The sequence below is a fragment of the Acanthopagrus latus genome, chromosome 9, assembly GCF_904848185.1.
Source record: "Acanthopagrus latus isolate v.2019 chromosome 9, fAcaLat1.1, whole genome shotgun sequence".
Classification (NCBI taxonomy): Eukaryota; Metazoa; Chordata; class Actinopteri; order Spariformes; family Sparidae; genus Acanthopagrus; species Acanthopagrus latus.
This window is the reverse complement of record NC_051047.1, coordinates 6,910,344-6,936,939: the sequence shown is the minus strand read 5'-3', so window position 1 is coordinate 6,936,939 and position 26,596 is coordinate 6,910,344. Positions and strand designations below refer to the sequence as shown.

The following is a 26,596-nucleotide window of genomic DNA, read 5'->3' as shown; positions in this document are numbered from 1 at the left end:
CCTGGGATCCAGGCCTGGTGATAAAGAACCAAAGGACTCAGGGCTCACAGTTTAATGATCCAAAGATCAGTCAGGATTTACGGCTCCGGGTTTCCACGGCAGCCCCTGGACAAAAACCTCCTCCCTTCTTTCAACTACTTCAGCGGAGCGACTGAGTTCATAAAACCAGGAAACAATGTGGAAAGTAATGACATTTCCCACCTATCGCGGAAAGAAAAATAAAATGAAGGAGACATCAATCGTGGAGCCAAAGCTTCCCCTTGATTAGATGATAAATAAAGGCAAGGTGCCAAGAACAAACATTTCACACACCAGGAGTTTTACAGTGCCTTCAGCAGCGCTCTGATTTGGTTTTCTTTAAAGACTTTGACATTATAGCTCATGGTGCACTCTGAATTTATGGCCGTTTGGTGGAAACTTGATTCAACTGTTTCAGGCCCAGAGGAGCAACTCTGATCGCTCTCCACTGAGGCTGAGCTTCCTGCCGATGTTTGAAACCAAGACTAAACTTCCACCAAAGCTTGTAGCGGATGCCATCAATAACTGACGGACATTTATATGTTGCAAGCGCCCTGCAACAGCTGAAATCCTTCAGACAGACTCAGACTGTGTCTGCTCTTCCTTCTCAGATCAGCTCCTGCAACTTTTCAGACTTCCTCCTCTCAGTGGTGGAGGGATAACAGACACCAGGGTTCATCCAATCATCTCAAATGACTCCAACAATCTAAAGTCCTGAGCAGGTCACACAATTCATCTTTCTTCTCACTGGACTGTGCACCTGCTCATCACCTTACATCTCAGACCAAAACCGGTGTTCAGCTAATGGAGAGATGTAACCAGGAAGAGGGATCCAGAGGCCTTTATTCTAGAGTGAAGTAGTTGATTGTGTCTGTCTCACCGCCAGATCACCAGATCATCAGATACCAGCGCTTTTGGTTGGTCTATAATTGGTGGTTGGTTCGAATGGAACAATCATCAACATCAATCTTAGTAGTCAAATTAGTCAAATACTGACACCAACCTTCGTATAAGACTCAACCATCAACTATCTTTCATTTTAATTAGTAGTGGTGTTGGCCTGTCCATCAAGACACCAGAAATAATTCAACATTCAGTTTTTCACAAAGGCACACATGTTTAAGTGGACAGGCTGCTCTATCTCCTGCCCCACAGCCACCCATACTTTACTAAATAAAGACCTAACTATAGTCTATTAGTAGGAGTAATATAAAAGTAATTTCTGGTTACACAACATAAATCCAAGTTTATAATGTCACCTTTAAAATAATATTATTAAAGTGATTTTTAACTTTTAAAATCAAATCAAATCTAAAAAAGAGAGATATGTTATATTTGGATGGCTTAATAAAAAAAAAAGGCAAAATGCCAAGAACAGTTTTTTAGAGCCCAATGTGACATCTCAAATATATTCAATTGTAATGAACAAACCAATCGTTGTAATTGAGAAGGTGCAACAAGAGACCATTTAGTTTTATAGTGACTGTCGATAAAACAAAATTCTTGTATCATAATTTTCCACTAATTGTAATTACTAATTGTCTCAGCACTAAATTGTAGAAATGAATCATTGGTGGCACGTGGAGCAAATAAAAACATTCACATTCATCAGTCTGCCTCTGTTGTGTGTCATACACTTGGCTGGATAAAGTCAACATTACTCCAGCCTGTATAAGTTATATACAGATCAACTTGATGTTGTGGAGTTCTCTGGGTAAGATGGGAGGAGGATCTGACAGCAGCTGTAGTTTACTGAAGACAGAAAATGTCCTAATTTGTAGCCAGCTCATGATTTGTTGCTACAAGGCTAATTAGCAATTAGCCCAGTGAAAGACTGGATCCAAACCCTGTTATAGTTGACGAATGAATACATGCAGGTCTGCAGTGAAACTACTGTCACGAGTCTCTGTATCACATCCACGGCCGATCGATCTCTAGATGAAGCCAACTGATGACATCATCAGCTGGCAGGTGCTTTCAGGACGATGTCACATCGGCCTTGGCCCGAGTGATTTTTACTCATCTCAGAAGACCCTCTCCATCACCGTCACCATCCCCCCGATGTGGTGTGAATGCCTCCTCTGTGAGCCAGGCCAAGGATCTGCCAGCGGCCCCTCTCTTTGTGAGCTGAATGGGCACGGCTCGGCCACGTTTTAAGGCGCCCTAATGTACCATGGCTGGACCACAAAGGCAGCGTGGTAATTTGCCAGGGATAATGACGCTCACTTAATTCGGCCCTAGGGGCCACAAACAGAAAGCTTTAAAGAGAATCCCCATCCAAGGATGAGTCCCCTGTCCCCCCCTTTTTTCTAGGTCTCTCTCTCCCTCTGAGTCCAGCCCTTCTCTCTCTTATTGGCCTGAAAGGAGCTTGTTTTCTTCCGGCTTATTGTCATCCTGAACTAAATATCAGCAAACAACAGCAGGGCTGGAGGAGACAACATGCCAGCCACTACTGGAGCCCCAGATCTCCTCCCAGAGGAGCAGAGAGAGGCAAGACGAACACAGAAGAGCTTCGTCAAAGCAGCCACAGAGGGAGCGCCACTGCTCTGCTCCAATGACACATATTAGGGAAAGACATTTAGGCCACAAATTGAATTGAGCAGAGTAAGTGAGAAGGAGGCCGGTGCTAAGCACGGGGAGTACGACAACGGAACGTAAGCAAATGCCAGGGCTGGCGTTCAGGGATATTACACAGACAGTGAAAAGAGGGTGAGATTGGAGCAGAAGTGCTCTGTGCCTTCATGATAAATTGCTCTGCGATCTTCTAGGAGGCTTTTGTTTTGGCAGAAAAGGTCAGTTTGAAGTGTTCACATGAGCCCCCAGAGCATTGTTTCATCCCCAAAAACCACATCTGGCTTTTATTCGGGGCCACCATCAGGTGACGAACCCTGAAGAGATTTCTTTGACATTAGTGATAAAGTTATCACTAGTTAAGCCATTATCTTGTTCGCAGTAAATCTGATAACTGATGGCAGATGGGTGATGCTCTCCAGCAGATAAATCAAAAGGCTATTAAAAGAGACGTTAACATTTGATTATTTTGTTTGTGAAGTTTGTGGTTTTGTGTGTTTGGTGATCTGAATTTGCAATTCATGAATGAAAACATTTTACTCTCGACAATAAATCTTTGAACAGCTTTCAGTAGAAAAGTAAAGACAACAGAAAACATGGCTTCAGGCAGTATGTTTGCTCAGCATGCTCATATTCCCAGATATTCACATCATCTCCAAGTGTACTTCAGAGATGACAACAGAATATGTATGCTCTATTAATGTACATCAATTATTAATCACGCCATTTAGTAAACAAAGCAGAGCTCGACTGATGTGAGTTCAAGACTAATTGAAAGATGTCAGTTACAGACTGATGCAGTAAAGCATTAAGACGTTCACATTACACAGCTACTCAAAAGTCAAAATCTTTCACGAGCCGTTTGATATCTTTATTCAAAACTGGTTAAAATAACTCAGTGTTCTGCTGAACAGGTTTAAGACACTGACCATATAATCACAGTTCCCCTGGTTTGCTCCATGTCATCTCCCTTATACTATGTTCTCATGACAAAGCCAAAGTCAAAAATAAGAAATAGAGAAGAGTTGCCAGAAACACTGCGGACGAGTCGCTGTTGTTAAGTGGAGGCGTCAGTTTGTAGCTTCATATCGCAAGCAGCTTCCACTGAAAATGAACTGTGGCCTGATGTTTTGTCACCTGTATCCTAAACACATCATCACTCTCATCCATGTTTCCTCCTGTGCTATAAGAAAAGATGGAATATATTGAAAAATACTGAGCCTCAGGTTTTAAAGCGTGTAAAAATAAGAACTGTGTACTTGCTGTGCTGTAGTAATGAAATTAGAAGCATACATGCAAATGCACTGACAGTGTTCAGTCTCTTCTGGTGAGGTGATGTCACGAGGTGACTGTGTAGTCGAGTCTCGTCTGAACAATAATTTCACTATACAGCATCAATAAGGCTCAAGGCTGCAGCGGCGTGATTCTCTAATTCACATTCAGAGAGGGGGAGAGAGGTAAGACTTGTCCATTGCCAGCCTATATAAAGCCCCTCCACCCGTCCTCCCACCTCTCCCTCATCCGCCTCCACTGCCTCACTCTCGCCGCTGCTTTTCAAATCACTTCACTCAGTCAGAAGAAAGGGCTTTCACCATAACAGGCTGCCTTACCTTCACCACAGAGGCCTCAAATTTTGGGGGGAGGAGAAAGACTTTCAGAGAAAGTAAGAATGAGAGAAATTGGGTAATAGCAATCCTTCATTGTAGAGAAACACCCGAAACCAGAGAGAAGTTTGGTGTTTGCCAGAAAAAAACTGAGCACAAAAGAACACCAAGCTCAGCTGTAGAACAAATACAAAGCCGAAATCCAGGTAAAAGATGCAGAAACTAATCGAAGAGATCCATAAAAAAAAGTGGCATGAAGAGTTTTGGAGATGAAAGTGTACTCACCAGCTAAGCATCACTGGGGTGTGGGGAGGGGGCTGAGAGGGCCGTCTGTCCTTTTCAAACCGATTCTGGAGGGAGAGAGAGAGAGGGAGAGGGGGGGGGAGGGGGAGGGGTGAGTCTTTCACTAGCTGCTCGCCTCCTTCTCATAAGCAGAGCGCAGAGCCACAAAGAAGTGCTGGCGCTCTCGTAAACAAACGGCCAACTTATCAATGGAGCGGAGAAGGCGGAGCGGGAATGGCATTTAAGCGGAGGCTTCATGGGGTCTGGGGGGCTGGAGCAGGAGAGGGACCTGCAAGATGCCTTTACATCCAATGAAGGCCTGGCCGGACAATAACAAACCACAAAGTTCAATACAGTTCAAACACATTAAACCCTGAACTCCATATAACATAAGGAGCCCTGTGCTGCACAGAAAACAAGCCAGATATGTCCGACTGTAAATTAACAATAATGATGTAAATGAGGTGAACGGATGCCTGATTGTGTTGAATCAAACACAGATGCTAATATGCAGAGAGCACTTTGGGTTCCAAGCTTTTTGATCTCAACGCCACAGAGCAAATTGGAACAAATAGCCCTGGTTGGTTTCTACGGCAACCTGAAAGAGTGGCTCAGACTCGCCATCGCTCTGTAATATGGCTGCTGTTTGCTTCGCTTCAGCACAGAGCGGCAGAAATGAAGAAAAGAGGGACAGATTATTATCATCTGTCACTTCTGCTTAGACGTACACAATTCACCTATCACTCTATAAAATGTCAGACAACATTGAAGTTTCTATCAGTAGCTTCCAGAATCCAATGTGACATCTTTGGATTTAGTGTTTTGGTCCAACCAAGAGTGTAAAAATTTAAATCTACTTACAGTAATATGAAGCAGAAGAAAGTCTTAACTTTTGGAAGTTCTGACAATATTATACTTTTGCTTCATTAATGACAAACAATCAAAATGATTATCAATTCATTTTCAGCTCAATGTTCCATCTTCCAGATTCTCCAGCTCAGCGCTGATGCTCAACAGCCACAGAGACAGGTAGACAAATGCAGTAAAGGGGATTTTCTATGGAGCTAAGCTGAGAATTTAGCGCCAAGCAGCGGGAAGTGTCCGCTCAAACAAAAAGAAGTCCCCATAATCTCCACTGTCAACGTGGGATCAGGCTTTATTCACTACAACAAGTGAGGAGGAAGAATTCTCATTAACTGCTTAGTCTGTGACCTATAGTCTTAACTCTCTTTCAGACACACACACACACACACACACACACACACACGCACCAGTCTCCTGCAGTGACCCCCACACTAGACAGATAGTCTGGGACGACTCGACCCGCCTATTATTCAGTAAAACTTTATTAGGCAGATAGCTGATGGGCATGTGACACTCAGAGATGTGGTCTGATGAACACAACACAGATAACAAGTTGATAACAGCAGATAACAGCAGAACCAGTGGCTGGGCCCAGCTCCTCATAAGTGGCCAGCTGAGTTATCCAGATTTAAATGTTGATGATTTGACACCACTATGAATCTTTCATATTTCTTCCTCTGTTTTGACTGAAAATGATATTGAGTAGTTTAGAATAGTGTGATACTCATTGCTGAGAGGTTAGAGCTGTAACAACCTCTCCCAAACTGAAAACACCTGATATAAAGACACTGCCAGATTTAATTATGGAGAGCAAACAAATGGTCAGCTCACAGCTCTGCCAATCTCACAAGACTTTAATCTTTAGTCACTGACATGACACAAATGCAAACATGTTGTTCTTTAGAAGCCAAGTTCTCTATTTAAGATTAGGGTGCTAACATTTTGCTAATTAGCCTTAAAACAAGGTAGTTTTGCAGCTATCTGTTCATAAAGGAAAATTAATGCTAGACTGTATTGCCCTAAAATGATATCATGATATATGATATATGATATATATCACATTCTTTAACCTGATGGTGGTGGGAGATGAAAGGTTTAGGGCTCACTGAACGAATTACAATTCATCCTGAAGAGACCGAGGTGAGAATCAGCATCAAATTTGATAGCAATTCGTCCAATCATTGATGAGACACTTCCCTTAAAAGCAAGACTCTAAACCTCGCCGTGGAAAAAGTCGGAGGATACCCTGAGAGATAAGACCTCATCTGAAAACCACAAACATCTGTCCCAAATTTCACACTAATTAATGTTACAGTTGTTGAGATATTTCAGCAACCAACTAACTAACCGACGAGCAGACATTACAATCCCTCAGAGGGTATTTTTCCACAGCTGACACTGTTACTTATTGTTATTGTAGGATCAGCACAGGTGTAATTGATAACATTGAAAATAATGACTGCATTCCATTTAGGTGAGCTAGTTCCCTGGTCCTGGTATTGTATGTGTTGGCTCATTGCCATGGCTGAAGGAGACATTTAGGGGAAACTGAGAGGAACTTGTTTCATCTGTAATTCTCCTGCTATGACACGTCATGGTCTCAATCCTCTTTTGATCCTTTTTTGTTCTATATAATGACCTCAGCCAGGTTTAAGTTAACATTGATATGTTAGCGGTTATCATGCTTATCATCATCATAACTGTTCTGAATCTAGACTGAACTGACACATTCAAACACACACGCAGGAGAGAAATATACAGTATATATGACAGCAATCAGAATAACTGCTTCTGTCTCTCCACTCTTCTAATGTTAAATAAGTCTTTGAAAGTAATCTGCCTGCTTGGCAGTCGGTGTGTTTGTGTGTGTGTGTGTGTGTAGTGAACTTGAGCTGCTTGGCCGCTGATAGCAGTATGAGACAAAGCAGTCAGGAGTTTGAGATCACACTCTTGTGCTCCCATCTGGAACTTTTCTTTTGGTCTGTTGAAACTTTTGCAGCTCACTGCAGTGCGTCTCCTTCATTGCTGTCAGCGAGAACTGAAGAAGTGGTTATCAGCAGTCACCAATGGATCCAGCAGTGCAAATCAAATTCTCCTAATTAAGCTCCGGTTAGTGGTAACTGAATCAGACAGTTTAATGAAGACTTAGCGGGAAGTAGGTGAAAAGGCGAGTTACGAGACCGCAGGAGTTCACAATGCAACAACTGTGTGTGTGTGTGTGTGTGTGTGTGTGTGTGAGAGAGAGAGAGAGAGAACTCAAATATACACATACAAATGCACACACAGTATCGTGTAGTGTAGCATCCCTTCTTCAGGGCAGTAAGGAAATATGTCTAATTAGGAGCAAATTACTGCCTGCAGTGTTCCAGTTTACATCAGACAGTAGCAGGGTGCTGGCGCTAAACAAACTTTTTGTTCAGAAGCCACCCAAAGTCACACAGCAGATCCTTAGTTTTACTGAGCAAGTCACACTACATGATATAAACTGAGCCAGCTGCTCTCTCAAGATCTCTCATTACACTAATGTCACTGAATCTCATGATATCACTATTAAGGGTTATTGTCAGAAAGTACACACTGCAAAATTTTAGCTGTTTTTTTTTTTGTTTTTTTTTTAACATTTTGGGCCGCGGGACTCATTTTCAGAGCCGGGTAAAATTTCATTTTGGTCTAGCCTTGTTTACCCTGCGGTCTACAGGGAGACTGAGGACCGATCATCTGCTACCGAACGGCCTTTGGGCGGTAGGATGAATATCTTACATGTCAGATAGTCAGATAGTTCTCAGACAGCTGAACAGCAAAACTATTTCTCAAAAAAGATCCAACCTTCCACTGATGCAAGCTTTGACATTAATGCACATGAAAGTGTACCACCATCAGATAAATTACAGACTTGCACGAACTAAATCTAACTTAAGTTCTTAATGGGGCACTTTTTAGTTTACAGGAAGAAATTTTAATTAGAACCAAAAGATCTTCATTGATTAATTTTCATGACTGAACAAACTTAACAAACAAAATGTCCTCAGAGGTAAACACAATTTCACACTGTTTTACTTTTTTTCACATGACCCCTTTCTAACAGTGTTCTAGGAACCTTATTTCCTTCTGAAGACAGCTTGTTTATTAAGTTATGGACATAAATTATTTTTGAAAAAAAAACAATAATAATAACAATAGTTTTTATTACATTTCTGCATTCTAATTATTTTCCGAAACAACATAATGCACCATTAATGTTTCCCGATGCTGTTTACTACCATTCGTAATGTCTGTCAACACTGCTGGCAGAGTTGCTAGTTTCACTTTTTGGAAATTGGATAAAACACACTTAACATTTCAAACGTGTAATTATTTACATCAAAAACAAAGCGACACAGCACATTTCCAGCATGCGGTGAGAGGAGAGGCGCACAGGGCTCCTCTCTGCTGTTTCTCTTTCCACTCACACTGAGCAGAGTAAACAGCCAGTCTGCCAGATAAACCATGTAATGACACCGGTTCTGAATTACCACAAGCACTACTGGTGAATTATGCACTCTCACATTTTTTGCATACTGACCAGCACAAGCACTCATGGCTGATAACATTGGCCCAACATTATACGAGTCCAGCTGTACTTTCTGATTCATAAAATGTAAAACCATGACAGACAACATGACAAACAGTCCACCACTGATCAGAATGCAGACGAGGGCAAGCGCATCCTGCCAACAACATCCAAAAACAATAACCTCCACTCGCTCAGTCTCAGTATGGGGGAAACACAAAACGCTTCTTCCACTTAAACACTTAAATAGATTCTTTACAACTCACAGCCTGAAGACAAATGCAGACTAAACTAAACACAACACACACACAAAAAAAATCCCAGAGGAGAGTCACGTCCGAGAGCAGGCTCAGAGAGAACAGACAGCACGGAGGAAAAAAGGCTGGCAGATAACATCACAATTCAGAGGTAAAGCTGTATTTATTCAGTGATATTGGAAATGTTGACTCTATTATCCGCCCTGAATATAATCAGAGAAGCTGCTATTACACATTAGACCTCAAAGACTTCAACACAAACAAACAAAGCTCAGTTAACAACCTGTCCTTTGTGGGAAGAAGCAGTCAAGCTGCAAATAACTGATGGTTATAACAGTTAAGCATGTAATTGTGTTTTGTCACGGCAGTAATGACCATCAGTATATGCATGTTTATTTCTGTCAGAAGAAAAAAACTCACCACGCTCTCATCTTCCATGACCTACATGAGATGGCTGTCAACCTTCAAGGTTCTTAGACACATGAGAGGCAATCAGTCTGGATCAAGTTATCAAACAAAGCAGGGCCCACAAAATCCACACCATCATTTTATGATTATTAATCCTTTCCCAGCCTTTCTAGGAATAATTATTGTTGTTTTTCATTTGCACAGCAAGCAAAATGATTGGTCGATCCCTTTCAATAGGTTTAGACAGTGTAAATAGCAGCACACACATATAAGTGAGTGTTTCTGACAAAACATTCCTTTTGGGTCTTAACTTCACTTTCCTGCAGATGTGTTGTAAAGCAGGTGAGAATCTTCGGTACAGATCATTTAATCCAGGACACTTTACATGGTTTACATCCCAATCTAAGTGAAGTTAATCTAAGTTAAGTGAGGGCAAGTCATGTCAATGTCATTCAAAGGAGGCTTAGCAACACACAACACCCTCTACAGCATCATCCTCAATTTGGATGAGGAAAAACACACACACACACACACACACACACACACAAAACAAAAAACGTGGCAAATGGAAAATGTGTGAATTTTACTGTTAGACACACTAAATGAAATCAATCGGGCTTGAAAGACAGAGAGAGTTGGGGAATGAGACGCTGGCAATTACACTGGTTAAATAATACAACACATCCAAGAGTCCGGTGGCTGTTCTAGACAGACAGCTGGTCACATGGGAGCACGCACACATACATGCTGCTTCCCAAAAGGTCGGCTCTTACAGACGAGACGGTTTAACTTGCACAACCTGAAACCATGGCATCGCATTGACAGGCTAAGTCATCCATTACCCTTGTTATTCAGCTCGTACGCCTCCCCAGCGTCGGCGGCAGCCTGGCCGGGTTTCCAGCCCAGTTTCATATGTCCTTGGCTTTCCATCATAGCACTTGACACCTGTTTATATACGGCGTGACCTCTGAACCCGCACCCCCTCTTCCCAGAGACGACCTCTCCAGGTTAGTGGAGAGGTCGCTTGTGTTATTGCAAAAAGTGGTGACAAATGACGGCTACAGCGAAGATTTAAAGAAAGGTCTGAGCGCTGAGGCTGGAGAGGGAGTGAAAGCATCAGCAATGTAAATGAGGGCTGGGTGAGTGTTTGTGTTCACGCACCCACACATCCACTCCTCCATGTCCACAATGTAAGTGTTATATAAATATGTGTTCCTGCACCTCTGTCTTTGTGAAAAAAAAAAAAAAAACAATTCCACAGCTTGTGTCATGCGTGTGTGTTTCTATCGGATGCTTACTAAGCTCAAGCAGGTCCCTGTTTTAATCAAGTGGCACCTCCATTTACATTGCCCGGGGCTCCTCATGCGTCAGCGTTAGCTTTAATGCTACAAACCGCGCGGCCCACCAACCGGCTTAGAAAAATGAGGTAGAGCTAACTAAGTTATTTAAATCCTCAGAAACATTCAGACTACACAGACTCTACCGGGGCTGGGAGAAACACTCACTGTTAATGATGTATAATATTCAGTAAAGTTGGGGTTGTTGGTGAGAGAAAAGGCAAAATCACTATTATTGCTAGGCTATATAACAGGGCTTTTATTTACTTGACTTAAACTAATGTTTATTTCCCCAAAAGTTCAAATAGATTGCAGTCGGTTCAGTAGCATTTACTCGTCATAATCACATTTTCAACAGATTACTTTAAAGACGACTGGGACAACATTTCTTTGAGCTAATGCAGGTTTTCGCAAGCTAATGTAAAGCCGTGATAGTCTGATTATTTCATCATTGCAATGGGCAGGATTAAAAGTAATTACAATTAAAAGTATAAAAGCAGAACTTAATAGGCAAAGCTGTCAAGCACATGGCAGCTAAGCTAGCATGGCACGCTGTAGCTAACCTTGAATATAGCCCTTTAGCCTGCGCTAGCCACTAGAGCAGACGGGGCCTAGGAGAGGACAGGCGCCAGGCTTGCTAAGTGCACAACTATAAAACTGACTCAAATATCTCTCTCAAAAAATGTTGTTTCCTTTTTAAATTGCCTGCCTTACTCCCTCTCATACTTTATCCTTTTCTCTTACCTCCACTTAAACTCGCGCTGTACAACAGTGCTTAACATCTGTGCACTTGTCTCGTGTCTTGTAGGACGACTAAATGCAGTCCGGTTGGCAGTTAATGGCTGAGGGAGCACGGGTGTAATCACTACATTAATTATAGCTGAACCTCATTTAGTTACGCTGCTTCCAGGCTCCTGGTATGTCCTTGAACCGTTGATTCCACCTGGATTTTGACATCCAAATGTCTGCCCAGACAAAGGTCAGTCAAAACTATTATCGCTTCCGAAGTCTACAGACAAACATGGCTGGCATTCAGGAGTAAAGCTAACAAGAACACGCTAACACCTGACGAGTTCTCCTGGAAATGTCTCTTTACGTTGCAGCATGAGCCTTATGGTTACACATCCAGGTTTGCATGTTGTAGTGCACTCAGTGTTAGCAGTGATAGCCCACTACATCACGTTTATGTCCTTTAACAGACCTTATTTATCTATTGAGCTAGTATTTTGAGACACTCATATGGTAAAAAATCGTCTATTTCTTTTGAATCTGTAGGACGTAAAAAATGTAATCGTATGAGACCTGCAGTTTGACTTATTTTTAGCATTTTTTGTACTTTTCTCTGCCTCGTATTACCACTATTATGGTTGTGAATGGGGCTGTTAAGACTCACTGATATGAATCAAAAATCATTTTCAACCATTGTTTTGCTGAAAGTTATGTTAGTGCAACACCTCCATTGCTATTGGATCCATGCCTGACAGGGATAAAGAAAAACATGTCTGACACTGACAAGCCTGGAAGAAATTTGGATTTAAAAGAAAGAAAGGGGGAAAACTGGCCAAGGGTCTGGCCGTTTGCTCATCGGTAGCATGACGGTAACACTCACCCGGGGAGGTGGCGTGATAAAATGTATTTGGGCAATGAGAAGTAATGATGTGGATGTTTGTCTGGCTCGCACGAGCAAGCTCCAGACAAAGACACAAATATCTGACAGTTTTCTCCTGCTACAACTCTGCGAGGTCTAAGGTAATCATGAGGTAATTACTTCATATTTCTCCCCCTAACTGCCAGTGAGGCACCTGGGCCTGACTGCGTGAGACAGTTTATATTCATAATGTCTGTTCCTACATCAGGTCTTTCTCGGTCTGCGTCTACTGTAAAAGTCATTAGCACCATGATGACTGGAAACAGCCGGTGAGCAGCAGACGATGCTGATGTGTCACTGCCGTTGCGCGGTACGTCGGATGATTAAAGCAACGTAGGATCCTTGGAACATTTTGTTGTACTTAAAGAATATAATATACAAATATGTGTTTGCTTTCGGCCAGTGGCCCAACATTAAGTGATACTTTAGGCCCATATAGGGAACAAAATAGGCACCCTTGATCCACATGCACCAAGAAAAGCCTTTAAAGCAATTCAACAATTATCCACAGCTATGATGCTAGCAGCTATATTAGTGACAGTGCAACCAGTCATCCTCATCACTGCCTCCAGAGCACCTTCAAAATGACACTTGTCTTTAATTTTTTCCCTCATAAAGGCACAAAGTCACAGAAATTCTTGGGGTTCCCTGGTCTTTCATTGAGTGTATCAGATTTACTTAATAAAAGACCAGAGAACCCCAAATACTGCCACTTGCACAGCAAAAGCTCATTCTGATTCACAACAGAAAATGAATGACTTTGTGAAACAAATGTAAAGACCTGTTTTAGACTGCATTGTATCACATCGAATCCCCCTGTATTAGTAATGTGTCGCTGCTGAATAATATCAGGGCCCCTGTATGTGTGTATGTGTACTCATGCATGTGAATTGAATCATCTTATGATGGAGGGATGTACACCCCTAGTTGTGAAGCAGAACCTTGAACTTAAACCTTGTCACCTTGTATCACTTGTTACCTTATCTTCCACATTTCAGCCCTGGCAGGAATCAGGTACACTTTTTCTTCTAGTGCCTAATGGTATGAAATCCATATTAGATTTGAAAAAATATATATATAAAATTGTTTGAGATTCATTTAGAATTCAGTTCCAGAAAAAAAAAAAAAAAAAAAAAAAAAAAACTGACAAGGAAAAGAAATGGCCATGAAGGTAGAAGGACAGACATCAGAGAGAGGACGAGATACAAAAGGCCTGCGGCGTGTCAGACATTCTTTTAAACTCATCTGCACTGCTGCTCCAGCCCAGGCAGTGCGGCCCTGCTGTGTCTGTGTGTACGGCTTGTGTGAGTGTATTTACTCCCCTGGACAAGGTGTTTGCTGTGGGATAAACTACTTTCCAACAGAGTCTTGGTGTGATCCCCGGGCTGTTGATTCTTCAGCTACTGGAGTAAATGAGTGTCCGCTACTGGGTGTTTGTGTGTTGCTGTGTAACAGCATTTTGCTGTAGTCTGCATGTGTGTATTTGTGAGTGCTCACATGCATGTTACTGTAACTGAACTTGAGGGTTGCAGGCGCCGTGCGTCGTGCTGCTGCAGAGTGAAGGGCTCAGCGGGGGGATTGAATCGTCTGCAGGCAGCAGCGACCTCAGCTTCAGAACCCACATTATACTTATTGAGCTGAATATTGATCCGCGCCGTCCAAATTGCACGGCGGCCAAATGGCCACGCCAGCCCTGCCAAGCTGGCAGAACGAGCCCTGGACCCATTTTACAGCGCTTGACACAAACATGAAGAACATGCGATACACTGTTGTGTTCAAGTGACGGGTCCTCTTGTGAGGCTGCTGAAGTGTGTTGCACAACATCAAATTTGGTTCAAACACTAAAATCATCACGATCTTCTCACTGGTGCAGTAATTGGTGTAGCTCATTCTGCCTCCGTGTGCTTTAACCCTAATTAGCTCGAAAAGCAAACATGATGTGACTCCTGTGTGTTGTTAGAGAGCATCCTGCTTTACATTCAGAGAGCATATCCTTTAGCACTAATTTACATAATGCCACAGTCAGGCTTGCTCATGAACTGTAAAAGAAGGAAAAACAAATAGCGGTGAACATCAGTGAAACAGCAGCATTGAGGATGTTTAAGAGTATAATCCTTACACTTGCTAATGGAAAATGAATCATTTCTTTGCGTTTCTTGCCATGACAACGACACCACAGCAGTCACACTGAGTGATGACGGCCGGCAGCTCCAATTGAGTTTCAGTTCCAAGTCAGAAAATCATCCAGATTTGTAAAGCTCTGAGTCAAAAATCCTGTCACATGCTTTATTCTTAAGAGGCAATGTATAAAACATCTTTTATCCAACCCTAATATGTACTATATCTGACAAAACCTGACAGTTTTTAAAGTTTTAGATTCCGATTTCTGATGTGTAGTTATTTGTTTAACAGTAATCATTAAAAGCTAAACGCAGCTCTGCGTTGGAATAGTCGCTTCTGTTTCAGATCCAGATCTTCCTGGCAAACTACCTGCAATTATCAAGCACTGATGCATTACATTACACAATGTGACATTTACTGTGTTTGGCTGATGCTTTTATCGAGGCAGTTTTACCATAATGTTTTGTTCCAGACGACGTCGGAGGTCAGAACTTCCTATTTGAGACTTCCATCTTATGGCCTTAAAGTGTTCCATGTGCAAAAGATGCCAAAAGTGAACAAAAAAAAAACTTGTGGACCCACAGTTTCCCCACTTTATTACTTAAAGATGTGTGAACAGTCCATTCAGTCACCTTACACCACCTTTATATAGATGCTGCTATCAGACAACTGCTCCCTCATCAAGTCGGGGTCGATATATTGATAAATCGATTTCAAACTGGATTCAGGTCCAGTTAAAAGTTTTTTCCAACACCAGCCCAAGCTAACCTTCGTAGATACCAGTGATGAATATAAAAGAAGTCGGATTCAATAACATATTCGATACTGATACAGACTGCTGCTGAACCTCAACCCCTTAGATCACATTAGTCAAATCAATGAACCCGGTCAGTTCACATGGATGCGCAGTGTTCATGCAAGAGTCAGAGTTGGCTGATCCACGGCGTACGGCATGTGCTCCCCATCTCTAATCCTGAAACTGGAATCTTTCTATCAAAGCTTTGCAGGAATATCCCCAACAGTGCACACTCAAACCCTCCGTCCCTCATTATCCGAAACACTTGATCTCCGTTTCCCTCTCACTTTTCCTCTACCTCACATCTCAACTGGGGAAAAAACTCTGACAGTAGCTGCATCATTAAAAACATGCACAGCGATACGATCCGGCTAAATCCCCCGACTTTGTGGGTGGAGAGCAGCTGCACTCAAAAACACAGAAAGACAGAACCGATTCTTTCATGCAGTCCTGAAGTGGTTACTTCTTTCTCTTAGGAGGGGGGGACCGTATGTGGTGGTGAGAGGGAAAGAAAACCATTTGCACCTGCCGTTCACATGCATATTAACTCCAACAGACACTGGACTCTGAAGGGTAAGGGGCCCTGAGGATAAGGAGCAGACGAACTGTGGCGAGGAATTATTTATCAAGCCAGAGGACACCGGATTCCAGAGGGAAGAAGAGAAAGGATAACTCTGCGTCTTTTCCCTGTTGGTCAGGCGCCATCAGGGGAAGAAGTGAGCTAAGCCGAGCAAAGCAGCATTAAGTATCACCCCGACTGAGGAAGAAAGAACCAGAGTGGGCGATGAGGAGGAGGAAACAGGAGGGACGAGAAGGGGAAGGGCGCACTGCAGCACCACACAACTCCAGAGGAGAGAGCCGGCCTACAGAAGCCTCACACAGAACCAAAACCAAATTGTCTTCCCCGTGTTGAGTGCAGCTGCATCAAAGCAAATTCAAACACTGAGCGGATCAGCCACATGACGGCAATCAGCAGCCTTTTCAGCTGCTGTAGCTGCACAGCTCATATGCTTTTATACCCTCCACTATGTAAATTACGGGTAGAACATTGAGTGGAATGTTTCCATCAGCCTAATGTATTATGTGCATTAAGCTAACACGGCTCTCAGCCTGCAGCGCTGAAACACAGCCACAACTCCAAATGCTGGAGAGAAACTCTCTCTGTATGGACACGTATGGAGAATTACAATTAACCCTGCCAGGGATGAATCAAACTCAAGGCGGTCTGACCTTTTAACCCGTGACGTGTTGGGACTTATACCACCAAAACTCCAACAGTGCACACTCGAAATGATGTCGTCAAGCCATCATTATACCAGTTCAGTATGTGATATTAAACATTTCATTAGACAACCCTGTTCATTAATCTGCTACTCTTACACCTCCACTCTTCTGATTTAAGGCAATACACCAGGGTGTGCTGCAGTGACGTTGCATGTGCAACGCCACATGGCAAGATATACTCCACCAGAACGCATCAGAAGCAGAGCCTCATGCCTCCCTGATATTGCTAACATACTCACATTGTATTTCTTTCATCAATTTCCCTTGGTTTTTGCTTCTACCACAGGTGAGTAGAGTACTTAGCTGGATGGTTTCTGTGTGTGTGTTGTCTGTCTGTTTATTGCCTCTGCCAAAGACCTATTCATTTGTTGGTTGGTTTGTCAGCAGGATTACACAAAAAACAACTGAGCAGATTTACAACAAACTTAGACAGAGGATGGGTCCCAGCCCAGAACAGACCCCATTAACTTTTCCTGCAGATCCGGAAAAAGTGGCTGATCCAGGAAAATCAACATTTTCAGGTTTTTCTCAGCCATCAACGACGAGTGATGGCTTCTATCATAGCAATATGCAACGATAGTACAATGTCTTTCATTTGATGTCGTACTCCGATTAACTAAGAGAAAATGAGGAACTCTGAAAAAAGGTAAGCTACTTCTGATAGAGTACATGGTTTGGGTTCCAAAAGTCTGACACGGACCAGAAACGTGTTCACTGAATCATCACAATATAGTGGGATATGAGATTTAGGTCTTGCCGCGCTGTGCAGGTATGATTTGTGTTTTAGGGCTTTAAGACGTTGAAATAAGACTGTGCCTTTCCCAAACTGCTGCCACAAAGTTGAAAGCATACTGTTATTCCCTAAAACTATTGTATGCTGTTGCATTCAGATTTCCTTTATTGGAACTAAGAAGCCATGGCCGAAGCATAACGACAGCCCGAGACCAAAAGCACACTTTTGTATTAGTTTTTTTTTTTTCTTTTTACCTTTGGAACATCAAACACTTCTCAAAGGTGACTCTGACATGTTTGTAGCACGCTCCTTTGTTGAGGACGGCAGCTGTGGATTCACAGCAGAACAGCAGCAGCTCAGATCAGGGCGACCGCGTGTCACGGCAAAAACTGGTCAGAACACATCAAAGTGTCCTCAGAAACTTCTCAGCTCCGGCAGCACTGTTCACTTTTACACCGCGGATCCCTATCCTCAACATGTTGCAAGCGCTCACCACTCCAATAATACATTAGTACTTGTGTTCAGGAGGAGGGCTGGTTCTAACAAGACTCACTGATGCAAAATGATCGGAGTGTGCTACGTTGTGAAGAAACTACGACTGTGTTTGGCATATTCTTAAAACGTTCTCCACAGCGTCGCCATAAAAAATTCTGCTGATTTACCTTCCTACCAGAAGTAGGAAAATTATGAACATATTGAGGACGTGTTGGTAAAAAGTGACCTGCCCATTGTTCTTGCGGCCAACTATTCTGAAACTTCAGTTAGTGCAAAATCCAATCTTGAGATCCATATCTCACAAATCAAGCTCCTAGCACTTCAAAAGTCCACTCCTCAGAAAAAATACACACTCCCTGTAGCCTTCGCTCTTAATATTTCAGTGGGGATTTTCTATTCTTTGAACAAGCAGAGAAGGATGTAGTGAGGAGAGCTTGTCACTTTGTTATGGTTTAGGAAGAGATCATGATTTGGGTAAAACTACGTACCCTTGTTACACTACAGGGGTTGAGTTGAGACGTTGGCGATTCAGAATATTGGGCCATTGAATCTTGACATACTGATCATGTTGTATTTAAACACTATGGAGGTAGATGATGCTGAAGGAGTGGAGTGATTAGTTTGAGCTTTGTGGGGGGCTTAACCTGAGGTCACCACTGAAATCCATTGTAATTGCTGTGAATCCAACCAAACTGCAGATGCCAAGCTCCACAAAGACAGACCAAAAAGTCTTTCAAGATCTGACTTTCAGGTGCACGGGCTGTGAACATTTGACTCTCAAACAATTGAATTTCGATGTTCCTTTCCAAAACCCTTTCGGGAGTTAGGCGTAAACACACAACCGAAGAGAATCTGAAGCAGCAATGCTAACCTGAACTAAACGCTGAACATCTAAATACTAAACCTGACAACAAAAACAAAACAGTTCACCGCCTGATTGTCTCCTAAATCTACACACAATCAGTCTGGGGCTCATTTCATTTTGGAGTCAACAGCCAGGAGAGAGGGATGGATGTGGAAAGCGAGTGAACTGATAGAAGAGGACTGCAAGTGATTCATCTTCCTGAGCTGGGCTTGGTCAGGTGAACACAAAAGTGCAGGCTACGTCTGGTTTTAATCAATGAAAATTCCACCTGGAGAAGAGGCTGAAAGTGGAAAAAAAAAGAAAAAGAAATGAGAAAGCAGCTCAGAGAAAGGCAGAAAATTTGTAAGAGAGACATCAAGCTGGGAATGATAAGAGTGCCACAAGAGAGCTCCAAAATGAGAGACGTCAGGAATTAAAAAGCAGTTTGTCATGATAAGGATGATGCACAGTAAATAGGGGAGAATATAAGACAGAGATAAATTCAAAAGTGTGACAAGAAGAGGTGAAGGAGACAGAAAGAATTAGACCATTTAACATGCGAGTGGCTGGGAATCAAGCTCCCAATCCATCTTTGAAAGTGCAGGAATGAAACCACCATTCATCATTGTGGTGCGGGGATATCACTGAAGGGAAGTAAGTGGCAGGTTACATCGCCCCTGTCCTTTATCGAACTCCTCTCCTGGGACACCAGCAAAGAGTTCCTGACTTTGTGAAAGGCAGCGGGAAGATAGAGAGAGCGTTTGATTAAGTAATTTGGTGTTTACTGCCACAGACTCATCCGTCATACGCACCGTTTGCTTAACAACTCTTGAAATGGAAGTACTTAGCAATTAAGATTGAATTGCAGAACGGAGAGACAGGTTCAAATTATATGTGACGCAGTAAAGGAGGCTATTAATTTGGGTTCAAAGAGAGCATGGCCTGGGGTGGGGGGAATAAAAGGAAGCACTACAGCACGTTACACTGTCTGAATGTGTTCGTGCGCGGGTATCAACGTGCATTCTCAATCTGAAAGTCTGCTTCCAACTGATTTCCAGCTCCCCAGAAGAACTGCAGGAGTCAACACAACATAATTAGCTTACCTCTGACAACACCTTAAATAAACGCTAAGGTGCCCTCGGCGGAACCTACACAAGTCAACAGGAAGTTTGCAAATGATGCATAATTTATTCGTGTTTCATCAGCCGAGCGTAGAAAGACTGTTTCCTCGCCCGACTCCACGACCCAATCAAAGAGGCGATTGGAGCTCCCCTCTTCTGTCAGCCTCTCAAAGCAGCAGATCAAAGCTGACGGAGATTCACTCCGACATAAATGAAAACCCTCCAATCTTAACACCTTTATTCAATTTCTGCTTCAGTTCACTTCACCGTATCCAGGAGACGACAGAAGACAATCTGTTTCAATTCTCGAGGACACGTGGCATAAACTCAGCTACCTCACACATTTGATGAAGGACCGTTCATGAGTATCTCACAGCTTAAACTCCTTCAACAGGGTAGACCACCAGATGTGGTTCCACATGCACGTGACAACACGGATAACAATATAGCCACCGTGTCACCGGTGATGGTGCAGCAGGTCTACACGTTGCTGGAGGAGCGTTAGTAAACTCAGTAGAGTTCAGAGTCAGCAGCACAATCAAAGCTTGATAGTCCGCCACTGTTCTTGCTGTCCACCTATAAATGCATGGCTAACCGACCGTCATCATAATTTTTACAGGAACGAAGTATTGCCTGTTTACACGGGTTGGTGTAGGGTTGTGTTTTTGCAAGATGTGCAAGATGCGTTCTGGTGGATTTCCCTGATTTTAAAAGTCTTCAGGCCCACAAAACACTGTTGTGTTGTGTTAACAAAAACTTCACGCATCACAGTTCTTATATAAATCGGGAGCTAGCTGATCGCTGAATAATTAAATACTGCCTGGTCTTACCAAATAGCATATTAATGACAAACACCTTTTGCATTAACATGTAATTCTCTGTGCTAATTATTATTATTATTATTTTTCTTAAAACTAACCAACCTGTTCTGGTGCCTAACCTAACCTGTCTATCCGAACCGTGACCACTTCACAGCGTAACCATGTATTTCTTATTGTTACCACGACGACGAAAAAAAATCACCTGACTACGTCCTCTCCTGCACAAAAACCCGAGCGGTCATTCGACGCCAGCTCTCAGATCCTGAGAGTGCACTGATACCACTCTGGGGACGTGGGCAGAGTGTGTCGTCTGTTGTACAAATAGTAAAAAGTCCTCTTAGGCAGATAAAAAAAAAAGAAAATAAGAAAATAAAATGTACTTTAAGGCAAGTGAATAAGTGACTTAACTTGAAACCCAGCCCTTATTAAGAAGCTGATAAAGAAAACAAATTATCAATGCCCCTTGACTGAAGAAATTAGATAAAAGCCACTGAATTAAGTGCCATTCCAGTAAGTAAGTAAGCCACAAACAAGTGTGCAGGCTGGATAATGTGCTCTTAATCTTGATGGATGCTACGCAATTAATGTGCCGTTGTGAATCATTTATAGGAAAAACAGTAAGCCTGGAATGGATTCGACTCGGTCAGCAAGAGAACCCATAAAAAAAAGCAGCAATTTATTAAGAACGCGGCCGTTCAAACATAAAAAACTCAAACAACGAGGTGCACTAAAGCTTCACAGCCACAACATCCATTACAAAAAATGAGCTCCGGAGTGCATATTCTGAATCAATCCACTCGGCGGTGCTTACACATTTTATGTGATTGAGTGGAAAGTAATGCTTTTATCGTCAGCCAAAAAATATCTCTTTTCACTCTTGTCAGTTTTGCACATCTTCGATTCTTTTCACATGGCCTCTGGGTTTACAGTAGGCTTTGTAACCGTCCACCTGTGGTGCGTAAGACTCTGGCACAGGCAGAGAGGAAGCTGAGGACTGGCACCGGACGAAGAGGAGGATGGCTCGAGGTGGCTTAAGTCTTTTAGTCTTCGTCACATTCCTGTGCCGGCCAGCTGTCTTGGTGTCCCTGGAGGCCGGAGCCACCACACTAGATCACACAGAGTGGCAGAAACACACAAACACGTATACAGTAGCACAGAGGACTTGTCCTGTCCTCTGTCCGCAGTATCAAATGGCTGGTGTCAGCAGAGGCAGGGCCACCCTGCTGGATCCAGGCCAGGTCATTTCATTTCAGAATATTTCACAGCAGCGAGGTCATTCTGCAGCCTCAGTCATCACAAAGGCACCATTCTGGTTTTTTATACTGATCTTAAACCAAACTGTACCAGAATTATGGAACCATATCTGCTGAGAGTGTAATAGATGAAGCGCAGGAAGATTTTATCGTATAATCCCACAAGCTTCTTTCAGTCTCATAAAAACATGATAGTGTGGATCGCAGTCAATATTTTTAATGTAATGGGTAGCTACTACTATAGCCTGCATAAAGGTCAAAGATATATATATATATATATATATATATATATATATATATATATATATATATATATATACACACACACACACACACACACACACACACACACATATATGCATGCATGACACCAAGATAAAACACACGTTGCTGTAAAAGTCATATACACTGTATGTTTTCTGACTGAGTAGCGACAACAATTCTGTTTATTTAGAAAACCTCTTTCCCACTTTGGAATCATAAAGCCCAGATGTCCCAGTTTCCCGCCTGCTTGGAGCTGGAGAGCATGTAAAGAAAACATTTCATTCAACAGTCTTTAACGCAATACGAAAGAACATTACAAATACTTGAACACGGGATCAGTGTTCACATCTGTGAAGCTGAAGTAAAATATTCATATTTGCTCAGACTGTGATGTGCTGATTTGGAACTTTTTACATGTGTTCAGAAAGCTTGGTGTGTCTGTGTGCCTGTGAGTGGAACACACTGCGAACTCCCATAATTAAGTGCAAATCATTGTACACATTTATAAATTCATCATTTTAAGACAACTTTCTCTCCACATTTCAGCATAAACATTCAGTATTTTTTAATAATTTAGGTGAGCTATAACACCACAATGACATTATTAATATTCTGAAAATACAACTATAGAATGACAAACACACAAAAAAAGAAAAGAGCCACCAACCATTCGGCTCCTCTTCCTGAAGGCAATGATGTGTCTATTAAGAGACTTTCGGGAAGACCAGCTTATAACAGCTGGACTGTTACATTCGCAGAAAATCTCATTAAACCACTGATATCATATGTGGCTGCGTGCCTTCATGGAACTCGCGAGTTTCTGTGTACACAGAATAGTCAAAGTGTAATAGCTGTTATATTGCGCTGGCAACACCTGCAGAGCAGAGACGGCTCACAGGAATTACGAGACGACAACAAAGAGTTAAAACTCTCAGTCTCACTCAGATCTGACGGAGTGCCGTCATTCCAAATGCATTACCTGTTGAAGATTATAAAAATCATTTGAAGTGTTTGATGAAACTAATCCGAGGCACACGACTCACGAAAGAACAAAGAATCGAAGACACACGGGGAGCTCCCCGCTAACACGCGTCTCTGCCAGATATATGCAGCCAGTGGGAAACACTCATTTACATCGCCTGCAGGTTACCTTTCTGATGCAAAACAAATCACGCCACAGAAGAAAGGCAATCTCAGAGGCTGAGGAGACGAGCGGGACAGGGGAAGGACACCTGAAGTTAAACACAGTCTAAGCGCCGCAAATTGGCTGTCCCCGGCCAACAGCCGCGTGTTTTATGTCTTGTTTATCCCTCTCGCCACAGAACACAAACGGGCCTCTGTCATTTGTGCCACCTTAATAAATAGGAGCACGTCTTCAGCAAAGTCGAAGACGCGTGGGCACAGCCGCCATCCCCGCAGGTTCTTAAATCGCCGAGGGCGTCTGGGCGTCGCGCCAGCAGTGGCATGCTGTCGGAAACAGCAAGAGGCATGGAGGGTGGCAGAGGAGGGTCACTGCGGGGGACGCAGGACCGTCAGAAGGGTCACAGCGAAGGGAGGTGGCTATAAGAGAAACAACATCCTGCTTCCTATATCTGTGTTGATTCTATTCCTCTGCGACTACACAGCCTCCTCACTGACAGAACTCCCGTATTCTTTGTTTTATGAGTTCAAACGAGGTAAAAAGTTAGTGTTTCTGAATGCAGGGATATTTTATGCAATACGCCTCTAAGGATGTGGCAACACTTTTCTGTTTCAGCCAGACGGTCCTCATCAGGACAAGCCAGCCTGTGATAGCAGCTGATTTCAACCCATTTTTACTTTTGTTATTAAGTGGTGACCTCTGGTGGACAGAAATGTTTCAAGCAGCAAAGGAGGAAGTCAGCTCAAATAGTTTGATTATAAACAAGCACTGGACATTCCCCCACGCAGACCAAACAGTGACTTATTCTACCACATTAAGTTACAGTGTGTAACGACACATTCAGGAAATGATTTAAAGGAGCTTTATGTAACATTTTATAAAATGCCCAAAAATATCAAAGACTTATTTTTGTCCATACATGATTGATGAATGACCAGTACAGCACAGAAGCTCCACAGAGAACCTTTAAGTTGAAACATACATAAGTTTGTTCATAACTAAATTTGAGTAAATTGCGTAGTTATTTTAGCACAAAGCACAATGTTTTCCTAAACCAAACCAAACTGAGAGGGCGATGAAGATCCTGTACACCTGTCACTGCAACAATGCCAAGGAAGCTTGAGAAGGCTAGATTCCAGAGCCAGAGTCTTGTTTACTTCTACAGAGGAGCAACAGAAAGCACCCGTACCAGAAAACATCACAAACTGGCAAGGTTCATCACAGCCCAGAGAGATGAGAAGGCTCTACATCGCAGGTTTAAAACCACCAAGAACATCACTGGTACCATCTACAGTGCATCAGTGAAGTGAGATGTCTGCACAGAACCCAAAGCGCACTAAAAGACAACAGTCTGTTCACCCTGCTGCCTTCTGGCAAAAGAAAGTATCCGCTGCCGTACCACCAGACGACAGAGCAGCTTCATTCCTCAGACTGTGAGACTCCTCACTTCATCCTCAGCAACACTCAACACTCCATGTCTTAAAACAGAATAGAGGTAGCAGGATGTAGCAGACGTAGAACAGATGTAGTTAGTTTTCCACCGTCCCGTTTTTTGTGTCACCCTGCTGACAGTAATAAAGGCAAAGACATACAAACAACATTTCTGATATTTTCATGCACCTCAACCGCAGCTTTGCTACTTTCTGATTAATTCACAGCACCAGACAGCACAGGGCAGCCGAGGGCTTCTGCACACATACAATGAGACGTCTCCGCGTAACAACAGCCTTTGAGTGGTGCCAGCCTGCTGTCTGCGGCGCTGACCTTCAGTCAAAGTTGTTCACCTCCAAAACTCTCAGTACTGCAACTTAAAAGTTGCTGAGCAGCGTTTGAGACTGCGGCGAGAAGTGTTGTCTGTTCTTTTGTCTTGTCATTGCTCCCTGAGGGCGCCGTAATTCACTGGAGCTGAAATGAGACGCGAAAACCGGGAGAGCGGCAGAAAGTGAGAGAGCGGCATGTGTCTAAATAGCACACACATCTGCCTGTCTGACCATGGGCTAATTGTTACTGCTGTTGCATTGACATGACGTCATTATTCATCTGCCTGCCTTCATCAAAAACCATTTAACCTGCCAGGAGTATCTGACTGGTCCAAACCACTGCAGTGTGGGTAAATAAAGTAAATAAGCCTTGTTGGTTGGATGTCAGTTGGGTTCAGTTTAAAGAGGAGGCAAAGAAACAAGGTCAGGTCTATGGAACCAGTTACATGACAAGAGGTGGCAAGGATGCAATAGGATGACAGGGGACAGACCAGGCATGGCTACAGCGGAAAATGTACCTCATTATGTATTCATTACCTCTGCCAAGGAGGTTATGTCTCTTGCTTGGTTTGTCAGAAGAATTACACAAAAGCCACTGAACAGATTTCCACAACCCTTGGACGGAGGACGTGGCTCAGCAGACCACTTTAACTTTTGGTGCCGATCCAGATAAGGAGACGGATCCAGGAACGTTCTTTTACTTTTTTTAACAGCGCGAGACATTTTAACAGCTAACAAGCTCAGTGTTCAGTATCCGTCCAGCACCAGACAGCAGACAAACATAGTTTGTGATGAGCTGGTGACCACAGTGGCACATTTGGCAGCTAAAGAGCCAGGTATAGCTCCGGGGACTGCGGTGGAGACCAAAACCAGAGCTAAAATGAGAGCGAACATACGCGTAAATTCATCTGCTGGACAGAATTAATCGAATGGTTACTTTGTGTTTGCTGGTTTTGTAAAAAGCTGTTTGCCAACATATTACCCACAACTTAAATAAGGAGAGAATCTATGAAGTGTGCTTTTTTTTAAGCTTGTTTTTGAGTTCTTCTTGTATAAAATGTAAAAAACAAAAACAAAAAAGAAAACCCAAAACATGAATAATAATAACACAGGTTTCAATAAAAACAAAAAAAGATGGGCACATACAAAACGCTGCTTCACACACCTTTTTGTTGTTCCTCAAATTAACTGTGCAACGTTTGATGAGTCACACCTTTTATCTCGCTGGGCTTTTCATCTTGAGAGGACACGCTGATGCTCATTCTGGCTGTTTTGGTCTTTTAACATGCTTGTTTTCAGCCGACTGATTACTCAGTTTGGTTGTTTACAGACATTAAAGAACATCTCCCGTTGTCACGCCGCGCTCACCTGAACCCTCTCCGGTCACTGACGTCGACACTTTGAGCTCGTATCATTTTGCTATG

The 26,596-nt window shown here is 42.8% G+C and overlaps 1 protein-coding gene across 4 annotated transcripts in view; it reads right to left on the bottom strand.

Moving 5' to 3' along the window:
• sema5ba (sema domain, seven thrombospondin repeats (type 1 and type 1-like), transmembrane domain (TM) and short cytoplasmic domain, (semaphorin) 5Ba) overlaps nucleotides 1–26,596 on the bottom strand; it is a 181,228-nt gene that overhangs the window by 140,968 nt on the left and 13,664 nt on the right. For 3 of the 4 annotated variants that reach the window (XR_005077041.1, XM_037110216.1, XM_037110218.1), the window contains exon 2: nucleotides 4,479–4,543. The exons of the other annotated variant lie outside the window; for it this stretch is intronic. The gene's annotated coding sequence lies outside the window, so the exon portion shown is untranslated. The remainder of the gene's footprint in view (nucleotides 1–4,478; nucleotides 4,544–26,596) is intronic. 4 annotated transcript variants of the gene reach the window in all.